This window comes from Lepus europaeus, chromosome 8 (genome assembly GCF_033115175.1).
Source record: "Lepus europaeus isolate LE1 chromosome 8, mLepTim1.pri, whole genome shotgun sequence".
Classification (NCBI taxonomy): Eukaryota; Metazoa; Chordata; class Mammalia; order Lagomorpha; family Leporidae; genus Lepus; species Lepus europaeus.
Genome location: NC_084834.1, coordinates 110,906,818 through 110,923,721, shown reverse-complemented (window position 1 = coordinate 110,923,721; position 16,904 = coordinate 110,906,818).

The window sequence follows — 16,904 nt, the reverse complement described above, 5'->3', positions numbered from 1 at the left end:
GTTTTGATTTTCTGCACACCAGACAAGAATGCTCACTTTCACCACTGATATTCAATATAGATTTGAAAGTTTTAGCCATTAGGTAAGAAAAAGAAATCAAAGGATACAAACTGGAATGGAGGAATTTAAATTATCCCTGTTTGTAGAAGGTGTGATTCTATATATAGGGGAACCAAAAGACTCCATTAAGAGAATATTGGAACTCATAAGAGAGTTTGGTAAAGTTACAGGATATAAAATCAACACACAAAAATCAATAGCTTTTATAGACAAAGAAAGTGCCAAGGCCATGAAAGAATTTTTTTTAACTTTTATTTAATGAATATAAATTTCCAATGTACAGCTTATGGATTACAATGGCTTCTCCCCCCATAACTTCCCTCCCACCCGCATCCCTCCCCTTTCCCACTCCCTCTCCCCTTCCATTCACATCAAGATTCATTTTCAATTCTCTTTATATACAGAAGATCAGTTTAGTATATATTAAGTAAAGATTTCAACAGTTTGCACCCACATAGAAACACAAAGTGAAAAATACTGTTTGAGTTTTAGTTATAGCATTAAATCACAATGAACAGCACATTAAGGACAGAGATCCTACATGAGGAGTAAGTGCACAGTGACTTTTGTTGCTGACTTAACAAATTGACACTCTTGTTAATGGCATCAGTAATCACCCTAGGCTCTTGTCATGAGTTGCCAAGGCTGTGGAAGCCTCTTGAGTTCACTGACTCTGATCATATTTAGACAAGGTCCTAGTCAAAGTGGAAGTTCTCTCCTCCCTTCAGAGAAAGGTACCTCCTTCTTCGATGCCCTGTTCTTTCTGCTGGTATCTCACTCGCAGAGATCTTTCATTTAGGGTTTTTTTTTTTTTTTTTTTTTTGACAGAGTGTCTTGGCTTTCCATGCCTGAAATACTCTCATTGGCTTTTCAGCCAGATCCGAATGCCTTAAGGGCTGATTCTAAGACCAGAGTGCTGTTTAGGACATCCGCCATTCTATGAGTCTGCTGTGTATCCCGCTTCCCATGTTGGATCGTTCTCTCCATTTTTGATTCTATCAGTTAGTATTAGCAGACACAAGTCTTGTTTATGTGATCCCTTTGACTCTTAGACCTATCAGAGTCATCAATTGTGAACTGGAATTGATCACTTGGACTAGTGAGATGGCATTGGTACATGCCACCTTGATGGGATTGTATTGGAATCCCCTGGCATGTTTCTAACTCCACCATTTGGGGCAAGTCCGATTGAGCATGTCCCAAATTGTACATCGCCTCCCTCTCTTATTCCCACTCTTATATTTCACAGTGATCACTTTTCAGTTAAATTTAAACACCTAAGAATAATTGTGTGTTAATTACAGAGTTCAACAAATAGTACTAGAACAAAAAAAACACTAAAAGGGATAAAGTATTAAATTGTACATCAACAGTCAGGACAAGGGCTGATCAAGTCACTGTTTCTCATAGTGTCCCTTTCACTTCAACAGGTCTTCCCTTTGGTGCTCAGTTAGCTGTCGCCAATCAGGGAGAACAAAAGATATTTGTCCCTTTGGGACTGGTTTAATTCACTCAGCATAATGTTTTCCAGATTCCTCCATTTTGTTGTAAATGACCGGATTTAATTGTTTTTGACTGCTGTATAGTATTCTATAGAGTACATGTCCCATAATTTCTTTATCCAGTCTACTGTTGATGGGCATTTGGGTTGGTTCCAGGTCTTAGCTATTGTGAATTCAGCTGCAATAAACACTCCTGGGAATTTACTCAAACAAAATTTAATGAACATATGAAAGGGCTAACTACACCTCCCATATTTACTGCAGCTCAATTCACAAGATATGGAATCATCCAAGATGCCCATCAACCAATGACTGGATAAAGAAAATGTGATACACACACACACACACACACACACACACACACACACACATATATATATATATATATATATATATAATGTGGTATATATACACTATGGAAAACTGCACAGAAGTGATAAAAATTGATCTTCTGTATATAAAGAGAATTGAAAATGAATCTTGATGTGAATGGAAGGGGAGAGGGAGCGGGAGAGGGGAGGGTTGCGGGTGGGAGGGAAGTTATGGGAGGGGGAAGCCATTGTAATCCATAAGCTGTACATTGGAAATTTATATTCATTAAATAAAAGTTTAAAAAATAGAAAAAAAAATGAAATCCTGTCTTTTGCAATAAAATGGATGCAACTAGAAACCACTGTACTTAGTGAAATAAGCTAGTCACAAAAGGACAAAGAACATATGTTTTTCCCTGATCTGTGGTTACTAATAGAATACAAAATATTTAATGTATATGAATGAAATTGACAGTTTGACTACTGATTATGGTTTATAGCTCTTGTCTCTACTGTTGAGAAACAGTTTTATTTTTCTACTTACCATTTGTTGAATTATTTACTTGATGGAGGGTTAATCTTATGATTTTAAAATAAGTTGAATGTATGTCATTGTAAAAATTAAAAGAAAGAATAATAAAGGCAGGAGGGGAAGTATGGGATCATGGGCAGGAGGGAGGGTAGGGTGGGAAGTATCACTAATCTCCTAAATCTGTATGTATGTAATACATGAAATTTGTTCTCCTTGTCAAATTAAAAATGAAAAAAAAATGATGACAAAAAAATCTTCTTTCCTAAAGTTGATTTTGAGTAAATTCTACCCACTGACTTAAACTTCAGTAGTCAAATAGTTGTCACATAAGCATGATCCATTAGAAGCATGGAAATGCTATATTTTAGATGACCATCTTAAGAAAACAAGTCTTTGTTATTATGAACGAGGAGAGGATGAATTCTGGATAGGCTTATTCATGGCTTACTCCAAATAGAACTTTTGCACATGCATCAGCAGCCACAAAAGGAATCCTTGAGGAAGAAGAATGGTATTAATCATCTGTGTACAACCAGCAATCAGCAAAAGGAACACAGTCAAAACAAAATACATGATAATTTTATCTATTATATTAAGAACACCAGAAGAACCTTTATTTGTAAGTGCTATAACCATGACCTCAGCTCATACTATTCTTTTACTTTCTGTTATAAACCTGTTCTCATGCAGAGTCAGCAATTTGGTCAGGAAGACCACTTATAGCCTGCATTTTAACACTTTTTATATTTATTCTTGGCTGAGCAACATAAGGCATGCTACAGAATCTCTCTGAAGTATATTTTTCTCACTTACACACCAGGAAGTTAAGACCTACCTAAAAGGGATGTGAAATAATTACAAAAGAATGTATCTATAAAATTCTTTTTAAAATGCCTAACACCTGGTTAGTGAATAGTCAAATTTAATTTAAGCATTATTCCTACATCAGAGAAGACATTTGTATTTCACTACTCAATGTTTTGTCTCAAAATTTTTGACTGAGAATAAAATATTTAGCTATTATTCTTGTTTACAAAATCCCAGGTGGATGAAAAATTTTATTTACCATTCTTGATATTTCTTCTTTTGTAAAGGCAACTCTCTATACCAGAATGATGGCCAACTTTCAGAATCATCTTTTCCATTTTCCTTCATGCAAAAGCCAATTAAATACCTAAAACTCAGAGTAAATATGTAAACTATATAGCCCACAGGATATCAAATTAATCACAAAAAGGTCCATTATTTTAAAATGTCTACCGTAAAAAGTCACATTTATTACTTATTTAAATCTCACATGCTGGAATTTCAACTTATTTGCTCTTTGTGTATTCTCAGTGGAGCAAGTAAACAAGTACTCTCACTGCTGGAGACAGAAAACAAAACCATCATTTGGATAAAACAAAAACATTAAATTATGATGATCTTAATTTCACATATAAAGAGTTGAAATCCATATTAGTAGGAAACTAATGGCTATGTTTCCAATGTTTAATGTTTTAAGAAAGGTTTTATTCATCGACTTCATAAAATGTCTGAAGTTACTAAACAAACACCAATAAAAATAAATTCACCTAGTAGAAAGAGTAGATATAACCTTTCCTATTAGGATAAGAGAGTCAGCATTCTTTGAAAACTTATTCATCCTCTTGGACCCAGGGGATGCTCAGGTAATTGAAAAAGAACTCAGTAATACTGGGTTTCTACTGGGTCAGCAATGCTGCATTTACAGAAACATTGAAACTGTAGTTAAACAATCGTGGTGCACTGCTTAGTGAGCATAAATATAATGGAAGTGCTTTTAAAGATTTTTTGTCATGCGTTTACACTAAATAAAGGAGAATTTAATGTAATGTTTAGGAATAATAATTTACCATTTAATTTATATATTTGCCTACTGCCATAAAATCAAGCTAATCAATTTAGCTCTAGGCAATGTAATCTATTTTTCATAATTTTGAACAACCTTTCTATTTTCCAAAATGCATTTTAATATATGAGTTACATTAATTGATATCCATGTGATTAATCATAGCAGAGCTCTAGACATTTGTTAGCTTTGGAGACATTCTCCAGCAAAACAAGAAATTCATTACTGGGTGTTTGTTTCTAACCATCATGAGTATTTGTGTTCCAAATGCATTTTTAATGGAATTACTGAGAAAGAATCACTAGTGTCTAAAGATAAAAAAAGGAGGCCTTTGAGAATGACATTTACTCAAAAAATAAACAGGTAGGAAGAGAAGGAGGTGAAAGCATGAAGAAATAACATGAAAATATGGAAGCAAAAAATGAGTGAAAAACTATGCAGCATGCAGTGATTTCCCACGCCTAGGAGTGATGAGGAAGAGGACAAAACAGCGAAACAAGTGACAGAAGAAACAAATGCATTTATGAATTACATTACATCTTTTCCCTTTATAAAATAAAACCTGTAAGAAAAATAAATGATAATTAAAAGAGAGAAACATGACATAAAGTTAATATTGCTCTACGGGTTAAAACTTCAGGGAATGATGGTGATCAGTATGCATGTGGTTTACAGTTTGGAATGGAGCAGAATGTGTAGAGCTGAGTATAAGTGAATTGCTGGTGAACTTTGTGAGGACACTTTTCATAAAAGAGAATATCACAGGCCAATGAAGATCAAAGGCAAAAACTGTCAGAGCTGTTAGAAGGCTCCTAGAGGTGACAGTCATACAAAGTAAAGTCTTGAAAGCTGAAGTTAGGGTTGTAGTGACAACTGTAGAGAAGCATTGAAAAACAATTTACCTGTAGGAAAAAGAACTGGGAAAGTTTATCTGCTTATTAGAGAGCTATTGTGGTTTGAGTCTGTGATGATTACATTTGCATGTCATTTTGACTGAGCCACAGGATGCCCAAATATTTGGTTAAACACTCTGGGCATTTCTGTGATGGTGTTTCTAGATAAGATTAGTGTTTAAAAAAAAAAAAAAAAAAAAAAAACAGTAAATGGAGGGCCGGCACCATGGCTCACTTGGTTGATCCTCTGCCTGCAGCATCGGCATCCCATATGGGCGCAAGGCTCTAGTCCCAGTTGCTCCTCTTCCAGTTCAGCTCTCTGCTGTGGCCCGGGAGGGCAGTAGAGGATGGCCCAAGTGCTTGGGTCCCTGCACCCACGTGGGAGACCAGGAGGAAGCACCTGGCTCCTGGCTTCGGATCGGCGTAGCTCTGGCCATAGTGGCCATTTGGGGAGTGAACCAACGGAAGGAAGACCTTTCTCCCTGTCTCTCTCTCTCTCTCACTATCTGTCAAATTAAAAAAAAAAAAAAAAAAGTAAACTGAACAGAACAGATTATGCTCCCTAATGTGGGTGGACCTCACCCAGTCTATGCGACAACTGAATAGATCAGAATGATACAGTAAGATAAAATTTCCTCTCTTGGAACCTCTGTTTTCTCTTCCCTTTGGAATCAAGATGGAAGTGTCATAATTTCTACTGGGTCTCCAGCTTGCCAGCTGCAGATCCAGGGGCCTCTTGTCCTCCATAACTATTTGAGTCAATTCCTTATATAATAAATCTCTTTATATATTGCATGTGTGTGCATGTGTTCTCTGAAAACACAGATTAATATAGATTTTTGTCTGAGAATAATTCAATAAGAACTGAATTGTAAGGATGAGTTATCTGAATTAGTTCCTTGGTTTCTAGAATTAGCTCTCTACTCTGATTAGATTTAAAGACATTAATCACTCTAGTTCCAATACTAAAGAGAATACTTGCAGTCAGTGGTACGATATGGCAACAGCCAGAGCAAAATATCTATGTTGGATATTCACAATCACCCACATATAAAAAACAAGGAGCTGTGAGACACATAGATGACAGATACTATATGCATATACACATATATGATATTCATTTATATCATATATATGTATGATCCATATACATTCACATATATACATACATATACATATATATATATGGCATTTTCAAACATTTTTGGAAGAGTAATGAACAAGGTTTGCTGATTTCTCCTAATGCTACTGTGCAAAGTAGTAAAAGGAAAGGCTGACCTCAAGAATTTTAGCTCCCAGTGTAAGTTCTGCATACGTGACATGAAAGAGTCTGTGTGTGCATTGAAGAATGTTTATTTCCTGTAGCCACAGGGCTAAAACTGTTTAAAAAAATCAAAAGCAGGCCAGCGCCACGGCTCACTAGGCTAATCCTCCGCCTTGCGGCGCCGGCACACCGGGTTCTAGTCCTGGTCCGGGCACCGATCCTGTCCCGGTTGCCCCTCTTCCAGGCCAGCTCTCTGCTGTGGCCAGGGAGTGCAGTGGAGGATGGCCCAAGTGCTTGGGCCCTGCACCCCATGGGAGACCAGGAGAAGCACCTGGCCCCTGGCTTCAGATCAGCGCGGTGCGCCGGTCGCAGCGCGCCTACCATGGCGGCCATTGGAGGGTGAACCAACGGCAAAGGAAGACCTTTCTCTCTGTCTCTCTCTCACTGTCCACTCTGCCTGTCAAAAATAAATAAATAAATAAATAAATAAGAAATCAAAAGCAGAACCCCATCCTACAACTGGTCAAGTTACAACACAAGTTGAACTTTCAGGATTACAAGGTGTTTATACTAAAGTGAAGTTACTCATTAGGAAATAAGGGATGTCTGTAGACTGGAATAGGGATATGTTGGAAGACCCTAACAGACTGGGGCAGTTGGTTCTCTAAATTTTAAGAGGTCTTCTTTGTCAGTGGAAGGTGCCTCCCCAACCCTATTGAAAGTGACCAATCTACTCCCACCTCAGGGAATTAACTCATTTCCTGAGAAAAACATAATATCCTGTTCCAAGGCACTTACCATGCAAGACAACTGATTCCTGATTCTCCTCAGGACCCATCCCCACAAACCCTCTTTTCTTTCTTATCTATAACTAGACTTAATCCAGACATGACCTAAAAGGTAAGATACAGACAGACACTTGAGGAGGTACATAACACTATGCAAGAACTACAGTCACGTGCCTCATGTCATTATTTTGCCCAACCACACACCTCATATGTAAGATTATATGGCCTAGTGATGTCTTAGCCTACTCAGTTTTTGTAAGCATACTCTATGACATCCATACAATAATGAAATCACTTTATTATAGATTTCTCTTAATACATCCCTCTTTTTAAGTGGTATAGGGCTATACATTAATTTTCTAATATAGAGAAACAAAAATATAGGGGATGTGTATAGGGATGGATGTTAATGAGGTGGGATAATAGTGGAAGGAACATAAAGTTGTATGAAGCTGAGGTTATTGATTTTGGCTCACTAAGCAGAAATTCTGCATTTAATGTTGCATTTTAGGAAGGCAGAAAGGGCTCAATAGTTTGGCTGACTGAAACACGGAATAAAAAGGTAATGTATAGTGAGCAAATAAATGCTGGATCTGGCTGGGTTTCATGTGAAAGTGATTCAAAGTCTAAGGCATACTGGTTTGTTAGAGTGGATTTGACACTTAAGACCTACATATCCTCAACAGGCTAATCCTCCGCCTTGCGGCGCCGGCACACCGGGTTCTAGTCCCGTTCGGGGTGCCAGATTCTGTCCCGGTTGCCCCTCTTCTAGGCCAGCTCTCTGCTGTGGCCAGGGAGTGCAGTGGAGGATGGCCCAAATGCTTGGGCCCTGCACCCCTTGGGAGACCAGGAGAAGCACCTGGCTCCTGCCATCGGATCAGCACGGTGCTCTGGCCGCAGTGCACCGGCCACGGCGGCCATTGGAGGGTGAACCAACGGCAAAGGAAGACCTTTCTCTCTGTCTCTCTCTCTCTCACTGTCCACTCTGCCTGTCAAAAAAAAAAAAAAAAAAGACCAACATATCTACTATGGAAGGGTGCAGAAAACATCTTTCACAACTTCTATAAGAAAAATAATTTATGAAGGGAAAGTTGGCATCGCTGAAGATCTCTGTGATTGCACTTTTGTCTCAATGGGACCTCATTGTGTGGACTGAAGTCACAGAAGTGGAATACTTAAATGCTACAGGAGTAATTATAATGTGGAGTGACATAGGTCAAATAGTATCATTCAATCACAAAGACAATGTGGGTATGGCTAGTATAATGGATTCCCAAATCAAATGAGCAATCAGAATAGCCAGACTAATACAGATCTATGTTGTTGACTAGTTGATTTGATACACCTAGTGGGGAAATAGCAAGTCCTACTTGATCTATAAGCTGAAAAAGTCTAGGTCGTGAACAAAATCTAACCTGAATAATGAAAAGAAAGTCACATATTCAAAGTATTTCCCCAAATTGAGCAATTCTGTCAATTCAGCATCCCCTGACTGGGGGTAGGGGCAGTGCTGTGGTATCGTGGGTAAAGCCAGATATGTGGTACCAGTATCCCATATGGGCACCAGTTTGAGTCTTGGATTCTCCACTTCCAATCCAGCTTTCTACTAGTGCATCTTGGAAAGCAGAGGAAGACATCCCAACTACCTGGGTCCCTGCACCAATGTGGGAGACCCGGAGGAAGCTCTGATCTGTTCTTTTCTGATCTAGAAAAAATGATGCTGAAATTCATGTGGAAGCACAGGATACCTTAAATAGCTAAAGCAATCTTATACAACAAAAACCAAGCTGAAAGCATCAAAATGCCAGATTTCAAGACATATACAAGGCAGTTATAATCAAAAAAGCCTGGTACTGGTATAAAAAGAAAATTGACAGACCAATGGAACAGAACAGATACGCCAGAAATCAATCTAAGCATCTACAACCAACATATATTGGACTAAGGAGGTAAAAACCAATCCCTGGAGCAAGGACAGTCTCTTCAACAAATGGTTCTGGGAAAACTGGATTTGTATATGCATAAGTATGAAGCAGGACCTCTACCTTATACCTTACACAAAAACTCATTCAAATTGGATTAAAGACCTAAATCTACAACCCGATACCTTCAAATTATTAGAGAGCATTGAGGAAACACTGCAAGATATTTGAACAGGCAAATAGTTCCTGGAAAAGATCCCAGAGGCACAGACAATAAAAGCCAAAATTAACAAATTGAATTACATCAAATTGAGAAGCTTCTGTCCTACAAAAGAAACAGTCAGGAAATTGAAGGAGCAACTGACAGAATGGGAGACATTATTTGCAAACCATGCAACTGATAAAGGTTTAATAACCCAAATATATAAAGAGATCAAGGAAGTCCACAACAACTAAACAAACAATCTAGTTAAGAAATGGGCAAAGGAGTGGAAGGAGCTGTATAGTTATGCATACATTCCTATGGACTTACTTCTAATGCTAAAGCTAAAACTTGCCATGGGATTCCAAATCCCATTAAGCTGGGTGGTAGTAATGCCACGCTAAGTGTTAAATTGATCATATGAAGTGTTTAGTTGATCATATAGATAGGAATAAGTGTAAAAGGTAAAGGGATCATATAAGTGAGAGCAAATGTTTGGTAATAACAATAGATAGAATTGAAAAGGTGAGAATGTTCCAACCTGGGAAGCAGTCCACACAGCAGACTCATAGAATGACAAATGCTCTAACCAGCACTCTGATCTCAGAATCAGTCCTTAAGGCATCTGGTCTGGCTGAAAAGCTCATGAGAGTATCTCAGGCATGGAATGCCAAGACACTGTGGCAAAAAAAAATGTTCTACATGAAGAATCTCTGTGAGTGAGACCCTAGGGGAAAGAAGGGGCCATCAAAGAAGGATGTACTTTCCTCTGAAAAGTGTACTTTGTTTATGCCTTGTCTAAGTACTGACAGGGATTGTGGACTCAAAAGGCTTCCATAGCTTTCACAGCTCATGTCAAGAGCCTTGGATGATCACTAGCATCATTAACACATAAGTGTGTTAATTGTTAAGTTAACAACAAGAGTCACTGTGCACTTACTCCCTATGCAGGACCTCTGTCCTTAATGAGTTTTACTTTGAGAATTAACAGTAAAAGTTGTTCTCAGTTTTTTATGTTTTGTGTGTTTTTGTGGGTGCAAATTAATAAAATCATAGTATAGAGTTGGTCTTCTGTGTATAAAGTTAAGTAAAATGAACATTAATGGAGAATGAGAATATGAATGGTAAAGGGAGGAATAGGTGAGATGGGAGTGAGGGTGGGAGGGCAGGTATGGGGGGAAGAACCACTATATTCCTAATGTTGTATTTATGGAATTCGACCTCATTAAACAAAAGATTTCTTTGGGAAAAAAAGATAAGCTTATTTGGGTGTAAAAATTTTGAAATTTTGGAATATAAGGGGGCTTTAATTAGTTCATGGGAAATGCGTCCTATGGAAAAAATTATACATGGATTTCAGAATCTTGTTGAAACAAAATAAACATCGCTAATTCAATTTCTCCACAAATTTTTGAACTCCTTTATATGTATTTACATGCATATATACTTACACTCTCCCATATACATAAATATCTATATTCTCATTTAATGCATTGCTGAAAGTATGTTGTCATTTTACTGGTTGATTTGTTTAATCTCAATTTTCATGAGTGATAACCTGAAGACGTTATACATGTCTAAGACAATGGATCTGGTTCTGTTACCAAATAACTATATACTCTTGATTAATTCACTTAAGAAATTCCAAATTTTCCACTTGTGAAAGCTAAATTAGTAAGCTAGCCTTTAAAGCCTGTTTGTCTGTCAAATTATATTCAATTCTCAGAGGTTTTACTTTTAAAAGTATCAAAATCTTACTGAGTACATTCAAAGAAGGCTTTGTATTTAGAAACAGGATATGTGCATCTGAACTTCTGCAAATGCTAAAGCAAGCTTTCTAAATTATCCATTTTAAGGAAACCTTCAAAAGTGATGACAGATCATGCTGCCTTTTATATTTATTGGATATAAAGCTGGAGCCTACATTAAATGCACGTAATAGCATTAATGCATGCATAGTGCTTTTCTCAAAGTGTCACATATAATTTTTTGTGTAGTGGATGATATATGTAATGACTACAAGTATAAACCACCTGTTGTTAAGATTCTCACTGCTGGAGAGTTCAGCATTGTTTAGCTTTTTCTACAGTGTGCTGCGTGTGTCAATATTGATTTCAGAAAAAGTAATAAAGGATCCTGTCAAAATAAAATTAAAACCTAAGGCAATTTACTTTGCTGAAGGGGGTCAGCTTTAATAACCATCACCATCTTACCAGAACCACTGTGAAATTTCATTAACACTGTACTCCAGTCACATATCAGCTAGGCTTACAATTACCACTTGATTATATATCTGTATAGATCGTTAGGCACCAGCCTCCTGTTTGTGCCCTGCATTGTTCAGCGCAAAGGGTTTCTTTTCAATTCAGGGGAAATTCTATTCACAAAAGAAAATGATAAAGAAAAGGTGGGTACTGGAACTGTTCCTCAACTCGGCACAAAATTGCTAAGCATATAGCAATTTCAGGACATTTGGGGTTTCAATCTGTTCACCCTTCTGAAGTTAGATGTCTATTTGAGATCAAAACCAGAATGAATTTATATGTAAAGAAAAGGGAAAATATGCAAGAATTTAGGAGAATCAGGAGCTACATTCTAGGAAGAACATGCAACTACTTTTCTTCCTACTTCTGAGATGAAGGATATTCTCTGTTCCATGCTCTAATTATCAACACAAATTACCCCATCCAGTGCATGCGTAACAACCCTGAATGGACATGGGAACTATGGAGGCTCTGAAATAGTGAGAAATATAATCAAGTGGACACATAGTTTTGAAGGATGGTACAGACCACAGCTTCATGGGCCATGCCAGCATAGAGATGTACATTCATAAATAAAAGCAGAGACTTGTTAATCATTGAGGCTGTCACTCAAAGGCTCTCTATATAGACAAATGTCAAGGCAATCCCTGACCACATGGGCATTGTTTTAGAAGAACATATTTCTGGCATAGGCGTTGGTGTAAAGGGTCAAGACACCACTTGGGACTCTTGCATTAGAGTCTTTAGGTTTGGGTCCACTTCGCATTACAGCTTCCTACTAATATGCACCCTGGGAGGCAGGAGTTGATGATTTAAATTCTTGGATCCCAGACCTGGATTAAGTTTTGGGTTCCTAGATTTGGCCTGATCCAGTTCTGAGCTATTGTAGGCATCTGGTGAATGAATGAGCAGATGGAAGATTCATTCTCTCTCTCTCTCTCCCTCCCTCCCTTTAGAATAAAATGAACATGAACAAAAGCTTTAAAAATAATAATTAAAAAGACCACTTTTCCCATATGTAATTTCTAAATAATCACCAAGTATCAAGCCAAATGTGTAGTGTCCATCAGAACTCACCAAATCTCTGAGGAACCATGTTCCTTACTAAGCTTGTGTGAAGTCTCTTTCAGTTTCTCATTTATGCTACAGTTTTTCTCCATGCCTGGGATCTTGCATTGAACCCTTATACTTAGGACTAAGCCCTTCTTAGTTCTTGCTCTGGTAGGTAGAGCCCTGATCCCATCTAATCACATCAGTGTAAGATGAAGCTCAACTACAGTTAAGACATATTCCTTTTTCCTCCATCCATGCAGGTCCCCTGTTAGGACTTTCACCATCACCTTGAGATAATTGTTCACAAGGCCTACACTGTTGCATAGCAGGTAAAGCCTATGTCTGTAATGCAGGTATGCAAAATGCGCACTGGTTTGCGTTTCAGTATTCCACTTCTGATCCAGCTCTCTGCTAACCTCCTTGGAAAAGCAGTAGAAGATGGCTTAGGAACTTGGGTCCCTGCTACCCATGTGGGAGACCTAGAAGAAGCTTCATGTACCCGGCTTCAGCCTGCCCAGCCCTGGCTGTTGCTGTTGTGGCCATCTGGGGAGTTACCCAGCAGAAGGAAGATCTCTCTTTCTGTCTCTCCCTTTCTCTCTGTAACTCCAAGTTTGAAATAAATAAATACTTTTTTTTTTAAAAGGTCATTATATAGTAAATGGATTAAAGCTGTTGAATTTTGGAGTAAAATAGATTTTATTCCAAATATTTCAAACATATTTCTTGTTAACTAAAGGAAGGTATCACTCTATAACTCTCAGTTCTCTTGTCTTTTTAAGGTGGACAACAGTAATTATTTCTACCTCATAGTAATGTTAGAATATTCTGTCATAGGTAGTAGGAAATATTTAATAAAAGGAATATTTACTATGATCTCTTGCCTTACCAGATACTTTGACTAACAATATTATTCCAAACTTATATAGAAGTTGGACTCCTCTTTGGATATTATAAACTAAATGACTAAACATTTACAGTGCCAGTTACACAGCTGGACTTAATTTGTTCATTAGAATTGACAATAACGGGAATTATAGTACTTCTCTTTCCATAGAGCGCTTACCTCAAACATTTTCCTGCTATCTGTCTATACCTGTGTAAACAGTAAGTATTGCCTCTTCCACCACTACCATTTCAGTATGGAGACATATATACATATAGAGGGGCAACCAGTGATTTTTCACTTCAATTAGGCACCAATGCTATATACACTAGAGCTCAAGATGAATATAAATCTAAGTATTAAAATGATACCATTACATTCCCTAAAAGGTAAATTTATACTTTCAGGTTCTGAATAAGTCTCTTTCTGAAAGACATCATATTAGGCAATGGGATGCATTTCATCTGAATAATACCACTTGGTGTCACAGAACTCTCTGGATCTTTCTATACTAAGAGGCAGCCAGCTCATAGTCTGATTCCTTCTGCAGTCTTGCCTCAAGTGAGACCCCAGTAAAGCAATGCAGTTCTTCAGATCCTCCCAAAATGAGGATTCTTGGCAGTCCTATTAGTAGCATACAGAAATTCTGAGTTGAGCATGGGGAATAGGAATGTTTTGGAACTACAAACAATTTGTACTTTAGAAGTGAAATCCTTCTATTTGCCTTTTCCCTATATTCAAAGTTTCTGTTTTATACCTTCCAAGGGTTTCCTTCTTTTCTGTCTCAGATTTACAGAAGTTTTTTTCTTCTTTTTAAGAAATGAAGAATGTGAATCAGACTAGCTGTGATAAAATTTTGGGTCTATCCCTTGTTTTTAAAGATTTCTTTGTTTATTTGAAAAGGATGAGCTGGCTTGAGATATCCCTTGATTAAAGAGCTGTCAATGCTATGTTGACTTACATGTGTTCTTCAGACTCAATTCAATGCAGAGAACTCCTGCTTTCTTGATTCAGGAAACTTTATATCACCTCTGGATCTCCTTAATCCCTCACTTCACACTGGGGATTTGGGAATACTTCTAAATCCTTTTCTGCTAATTGACTCATGCTCTTTAGGAAGGCATCAGCGATCCAGTGAAGTCTTTCTGTCTAGTTGACACAGGATGCTGCTCTTCCAATTTTCCAGGTATGAGTTTGTGTCACAGGGCTGGGAATCCAGAGGGGGCACTCTCAGCCCACTATGAACACCCAAAAATTTCTAATTGCTAACCAATCTCTTTAACTTTATGACTTTCTATTTTTAACATGAGCAAGTGTAGCTCCAGACCTCTCTTTGAAATGTGGAGTTGGTCAATTCATCCCTTCTAAGTTTTAAGACTCAGAAGACATTAAGAATAAAATAATCCTCTTTTAACATTTGTTAGTTTAGCCAGACTTTTGTGACAAATCTCTATATACTCTGATATTTAAAAAAAAACCACACTTATTGGGACACATATTAGCCTTAAAATAACTACTGGCCTGGGCTAGCATTGTGACATAGCTTGTAAAAGCTACTGCCTCTGGTGCTGGCATCCCATATGGGCACTGGTTTGGGTCTGTCCTCGCTGCTCCACTTTTGATCCTGCTCCCTACTAGGGTACGTGGGAAGTTAGCAGAAGATGGCCCAAGTACTTAGGCTCCTGCACCTATGTGGAAGACCTAAAAGAGCTCTTGGCTCCTGGCTTCAGATTTCCCCAGCTCTAGTCATTGTGGAATTTCAGGACTGAATCAGCAGATACAAGGTATCTCTGTCTCGCCACCAACCCCAGCCTCTGTAACACTGGCTTTCAAATAAAAGTAAATAATTTTTTTAAAAATGTCTATAACTACTTGTACTATAAGCTAGCGCAAAGACTAGCTTAGCAATCTGTTCCTTCCCTTGGATTCATACCCACCATGGCTTCTAACTGACTTTTTTTTTTTTAAATAGGAACTTATGCTCATTTTAATAAACCAGACTTTTAGGTAAACAGAGGAGGAAGGAAACATTCAAAACTGTTGGATCACTAGCAAGAAAGCACTGCCTATTTATATTAAAAGAGCTGCAGGTCTTTGCTGTCAGGCACCAAGACCTGTCCCTAGAGGGATGGCAATACATTCCTTCTCTGTTTCCTCTTGGCGGTCCTTGGGATCCAGAGGTGGTCAGATTAGATCCATCCTGACCAGGTCCTCCTGCTCTACAAAAGAGGTTGGGACAAGTAACAAGACAATTTGTGCTTTAAGACATTGACAAGCCAGAAGCCAGCAGTCCTGCCTTGAAGCATCAAATTCCTGGATTTACATTTAAATAGTAACCATTCTTTGTTTATGCTATTTTATACCTAGTTACATATTCATTTCCCTTGCAGATCACTAGATTCTTTTTTTTTTTTTTTTTAATTTGACAGAGTTATAGACAGTGAGAGAGACAGAGAAAGGTCTTCCTTCCGTTGGTTCACTCCCCAGATGGCTGCTATGGCTAGCGCTGCACCAATCTGAAGCCAGGAGCCAGGTGCGTTTTCCTGGTCTCCCACGTGGCCCAAGTGCTTGGGTCCCCTTCCACTGCCCTCCGGGGCCGCAGCAAAGAGCTGGACCGAAAGAGGAGCAACTGGGACTAGAACCCCGCGCCCATATGGGATTCCGGTGGAGGATTAACCAAGTGAGCCATGGTGCCAGCCCCCAGATCACTAGATTCTTAAAGATGTAGATCACATGCAACTTTTCCCATTACCCATCCCATTGTCTAGCATGTAAGAAATATTTATGGGGAAATTAGATGCTTAAATCATTTAATTTCTTGAAAACACACATAACAATATATGAATTTCATTGTGTTTCACTCTAAAATGTAATGGTATTTGGATATAATGTAACATGAACACTCAGAAAAAACTTGAACAGAATTTGGTTTATTATTTGAGTAACGGGCTCTTTGACTTTCTTCACTCTTTTTAATTCTTTTTTTTTTTTTCAGCAAATGACTGAATGCTGACCATCCATGAATTAACTCAGCATGAGTCAGTAAAGCTTGTTAGAAAAAAACCTCTTGCTTTCCATTGCTTCTACACTAAACAACATGTTTTTTGCCTTAAGGTAGACCGACAATGACCAAAGCACAGTATCAATACTGGCAGTTCACTGTGTTCTAGAGACCTTGACTCAGCGGACAAATATTCCCAAATGAACTCATTTTTTATCACAGAATAATTTGCAAGGGACTCTTGATTGCAAATATTCCAGTTTACGAAAGTAAGACTGTGGTTATTAGTGAGTCTGTCTTATTGAAAATATTCATTATGTTGTATTGAAAATTCTATTGAAGAAAATTCCTCAGATATA